General features: G+C 47.8%; 1 long non-coding RNA gene across 1 annotated transcript; it reads left to right on the top strand.

Annotated features, from left to right (window-relative positions):
* The first annotated feature begins 348 nt into the window (after positions 1 to 348).
* On the top strand, positions 349 to 4,998 carry LOC148650058 (uncharacterized). The gene is made up of 2 exons (XR_015926009.1): positions 349 to 1,203; positions 3,524 to 4,998. It is a non-coding gene; the product is annotated as an uncharacterized LOC148650058 (long non-coding RNA).
* The last annotated feature ends 245 nt before the right edge of the window (positions 4,999 to 5,243 follow it).

Genomic DNA, 5,243 nt, shown 5'->3' with positions numbered 1-5,243 from the left:
TGCTGCAAGTCCCTACCTCCCCTGAGCCAGCAAGAAGGCAGCAGTGTCTCCGCTCTGTACAGCAAGACCACTGCGTGCAGTCGGGTGTTAAAACCACAGCTCGTCTCCCATCTCCCAGCCGTTATGAGAAAACGGAAACCAGAAAGGCTCAGCCAGTACTGTCAGTGCATACGTGCTGGCTTGGTCCTCAGCCACCTGCCTGCAAGCTTTTCTCTCTAGATTTGTTTTTTCAACTGGTTTCTGCACAAGGACTTAAAAAAAAAATCCCTTGCTGACCAATCCAAACCTGCCTCTCAGTTGAAAGTGGGCCGTTTTTAGTCTGTTAACCCGCAATGTTGCCTCGTGCAAAGCCTGCCGAGGACCACAGACCGCTCCTCAGCTCGTCGCTTGGCGAGAGAGCTCACAAAACCGACAAGCTAGGTTACAACATCACCGTGATTGCTGAAATACCCTCGCTCAAACACCTGTGACTTTGCACAATGCACGGTTCTTTCCAAATCGATGAGACTGCTTTAAAATAGTTTGCAGACTAAAGAAGGCGGGTGCAGAGCCTTGCTGCGAAAACTTTTTGATTGAATTATTCTTTTTAAAGAATTGTGGTAACCTGCCAATCTTTAATCCACTGCTGAGCGAAACTAGAATCCAGCAGTGCAGCTTAGGTTCGGGGGGGGGGGCTGAGCCAAGGGCTGAGCGGTGGCTCTGGATCTGCAGCTGTGGCTGGTTCAAATCCTGCGACTGGCAGAGGAATCCTACTCTGTTGGGCCCCTGAGCAAGGCCTTTAATCCCAGCTGCTCCAGGGGTGCTGTACAATGGCTGACCCTGTGCTCTGATCCCAAGCTTTTCTCCCTGCCTGAGTCTCATGCAGAGCCAGTTGGGGTAGGTGAAAAGACAAATTCCTAATGCAAGAAATTATATATGGCTAATAAAGTGATCTTAAGTCAACATGCATTGGCTGTGGAGGCTTCTTCGGAGAAGGGCGCTTGATCAGCCGAAACACTCTTCCTTTCTGCTTTTCAGCGTGGAATTGAACTGTTCTGACACGGTAGGTGTTAAAGATCACGGGGGCGGCAGCTCACGCCTGCAGCGAACATTGAACAAAAAAACCCCTGCAGTAATCGTCTGTTTTCTTTAATTACCAGATGTCACGGATCACACACCCTGGTGCAACAGCCATTCGGTTATTAAAGAGAGCGCTGCCTCACGGTACGTTGCTCACGATCGTTACAACAAAGAGCGAAGCAAAGTAAAGATGATAAAGGGGAAGACGGTGACGAAGCTGCAGCGCTTTTAGAAATGCTGTAGCCGTGCAGACGTTTGTCTGAACGGGAAACTGTCTGAGCCTACGTTTTCTCTGTCTGGACGTCTGCCTGCGCAGTGATAGCTAAGTGTTACTCCACAATGAGTAAGCGTACCTGCGAAGTCAAGCTTTACTGCTTTGGAAAGAAAAGCCCAGACAGCAGCCAGCACACCGTCTGTGCCGTCACTTGTTACCTTCCATTTTGTATATGGTTTGAATCTGTAGCGATTTGTAACGGTTTCCAGACCTTGATAAGACTTGCATCTTAAAACTGCACTGCTGGTCTAACGCGGGTCACGATACATAATTCTCTTTTCTTTCCTAATGCAGTTGAACACCATTCCAAAAGCACCAAAAGATGATAAAAACGAGAAGGGTGTTTTTTCGTTCTTTACAAACCTTCAGACTAGGCCCGAGAGATCCCCAGTGTGTTGGTTTCTATGACGAGGATAAACGGTGTTCAGAGCTTGGAGGCCAGTGAAACTATCACAGCCATGAGTACTGATACAACTACATTGAAAATGCCCACCATTTATACTGATAACATAGCTATTGATGGAAACGTTGTTTTTAAAACCCCTATAGTATTTTTACAAAGATGATATTGCATTTTTTCAGGCGCTTTCGCTGTCCCACTATAACCACTGAAAAGGTTTGCAAAATTAAAAGAATTTAAAAAAGAGGTAGTTGTGGACGAGAGAGTAGGGAAATTGAAAATATTTCTGTGCGGTGTGAGTTTTTTTGTGTGGAAATTTAGCCCGCGTTTATATGAAATTGTGAAAACATGAAGCGGCCTTTTGGTCTGTCTTCGTTCCCATTGAAACCCGGCGTTAAAAAGGCATCCTCAAGATGGTGTTCCAAAAAAAAAATAAACGGTAAATCAAAAACACCTACAGACAGTTCAAGAAAATTACCTTTTATATGTTTTAGACTTAGTGCTTGCTACCAGTTCACTTTAAAATCCGTTTTACCTTCTGGGATAGTTTTTACTCACCAGAACGAAGCGTCTGACGACTCGTACAAAAGCCGCCTGATACAATAGCGCAGGGTGCTGTTTCTCATCTAAACTCGGATTCACAGATACAATAATTGCAGTTATTCTCTGACTGTGGAGTAGTTATAAAAATGTGGTAATGCTACTACAATTCAAAAACGGTCTAAAACTGTACTAGTGCAGTAAACGCTGAAGGGTACAGCAGGGGCTGCCCAGGACAGCCCTTAATCTGCATTTATCGCCCGTTTTCAAAAAGTAACACTTAGTAACCTACTGAGCCTCGTGTCTCAGTTCTGGGCTACGTTCAGAGCTCAGCTTGAGCTCGAAGACGAGCGCACTGCCACACTGGATGTATCGGCCGGCTGAGGTTTCTGCTCGACTGTTTCACTCTGAATGTTTGCAGCCACACTGAAAGCACGGGTGGTCCCCCTGCAGCAATGAAAAAAATACAAACAAACTGGTTTTATAGAGGGGAGTCCTGCGAAACGGTGTTGACCATGAAGGAAGCAGAGAGAGGTGTAGGAGGCTGAAATGGCCATAGAGCTGAGGAAAGAGAGCTGTAGAAGTCTACAAGTGGCTAAGACTTTGCTTTTGGGTCTACTTTCGTGCTGTGTGGAGTTGCATTTCAGAGGAGCAGGCAATACATTCGTCCATCTGTTTTCTGATTGCTTCACCCAATTCAGGGGTGCAGGTGAATAGGGAAGGGCCGAGAGAGAGAGAGACACGCTCTTGCCAAGGCCAATTTTCCCAGAAGCCAATTAACCCACCCGCATGTCTTCGGGCTGTGGGAGGAAACCCTGTGTAAACATGCACACTCCACGCACACAGCAGCGCCCCAGGTCCAGAACTGGACCCCAGGCCCCAGCGCCACACCATCAGACAGCGGTGCTAACCTCGGAGCCACTCTGCCACCCAGGAGCAGACCAGGCGCAGTGAAAAAAAAAAAAGAGCATGGGAGACAAGAAGCGCTCTTACACGGACAGCAATACAAATGATGTGTGTCTATGTGTGAAGGTGTGAGTTTTAAATAGGACTCTGAAAACCACATACTGGCGTGCAGATCTACTTCACAGGTCTGCTCAGTTTGAAACTGAATTATTAACGATAGACCAGACAGCCTGTCTCCAGTGTAACTACAGAGATATTACAAATAAAGAACCTGCATCATCACAGCAGATAAAGGCGATGATTAACCCTTAATTTTTATACTCGACTGCTTTTTTTTTTTGAAGGTCGGTGAACAAATCCTCTACAAACCCACTCCTGGGATTTCCATGGCTCCCGGATAGCGGGCCTTGCCTGTCCGTGAAGAAGCGTCTGAGGCTCTCTGCGTGACCTTCCCCGCCGGGCCCCAGCACCCCGCTCGCATGTCTCTCTCACAGCACAGCCTTTCCGGGAAAGATGTGGGAAGGTGCCAGATCCTGCTGCCGGTGGCTCGGCTCCAGCGGCTCAGAGCTGTCCGCCGGCAGCCGGAGTCTTTCCGAGGGCCGAGGCCTCTGGGCCCCGTGTTGACAAAGACCGCAAACGCGGAGCGGGCTGAAGACGCCTGACATCCGCGCAGGACGAGAGCCCACATTTGCACGGGCCCAGTGAGACGGTGAGCTGCTGGATACACCCCTCCCTCAGGGGGGGTCCGACATCCTCCAGACCACCACACACAGGGAAAGGGATTCACCATAGCTGCCTCACATCACAGCCAGAGGGACTTTGGCTGAGGAATTTGCAGATTTGCATCCAACCATTTGTGCTGAGAGGTAAAACAGTCATAATAATCCTTACCCTCCACTATCCAGGTAGATGAGACTTCCCTCCACCACCACCACCAATGTGTAGCCCCACTTGGATGATGCAATGGCAGCCATAGTGTGCCAGTATGATCAACAAACACCAGCTTTCAGTGGAGAGGAGACCACAGTGAAGAAGCCAGTTCATAGACGGGGGTTCTTAGGAGGCCATGATCGGTAAAGGCCCCAGTGACCTTTGAAAATTGAAATGATTGCATTTGGCTTGCAATTTTTATTCTCTTTCATGGTGAAAGAAAGACAGGTTATTGACAGGGACCCACTGAATCCATTGAGTGTCACAGGAGCACTCCGAGTTAAAGCAAAAGCATGTTTTGTACCATGTGTGCAACATTTTCCTTTGGTTTGAAAAACCACTCTCTTTGAGCACACCTGTGGATTCTTGCTGAAATTGCCGATTATGATTTTGGGGGAACTATAAAAGCTGAAAACGGGTTCTGAAAGCTGGGAGATCTGTAAGGGTAAGCACGATGACGATCCTCAACGGACTGATAGACTCAAAACCCACAAAACCTGCTGTTCTTCTTTCTGCATTTAAGTTTTGAAATCTGTGTTGCGTACTGACCCCACCAAAACATTTTTGAGACAATCTTGTCTGGAAAGCCATCCCACAGTGTGCATTTTCTGATGTGAATATGGAAGTGTGGTGGAACAGCTTTCTCTTTTTTCTGAAGAGATCACAGTTCACGGTGCTCTCCCCAAGAAGAAGAAGCAGTGAACACTTATCTGGTCAAAATCCACTTGGTCCTGCTCTACGAAACTGCAGCAGGTTCATGCCTCCTTCCTAATATTAATCCAGCCGTTTTAGTGAGATGAACCAAAGCAATGTATCCTATTATTTGTTCCTGGTATCTTGTAGTTCTGGAAGGCAGCAAGGCCAAAATAGAAAGACATACTGTTGAGAATTGTCTTCCATTTGTCTGGGTTTGGGAAGGCACAGTGGTCAGCACTGCTGCCTTGCAGCACTGGGGCCTGGGGTGCTGTCTGTGTGGGGTTTGTGTGTTCTCCCTCTGTTTGGATGGGTTTAGTCCAGGTGCTCTGATTTCCCCCCACAGTCCAAAGATATGTTGGGACCTTAACTGGCTTCTGGGAAAATCAGCCCTGGTGTGCGTGGGGGTCTGTCTGTGTGTGTATGGCCTGCGATGGATTG

Source organism: Lepisosteus platostomus, chromosome 13 (assembly GCF_059453375.1).
Source record: "Lepisosteus platostomus isolate fLepPlt1 chromosome 13, fLepPlt1.hap1, whole genome shotgun sequence".
NCBI lineage: Eukaryota > Metazoa > Chordata > Actinopteri > Semionotiformes > Lepisosteidae > Lepisosteus > Lepisosteus platostomus.
The sequence above is the reverse complement of the archived record's forward strand: the minus strand, read 5'-3'. Positions and strand labels throughout refer to the sequence as shown.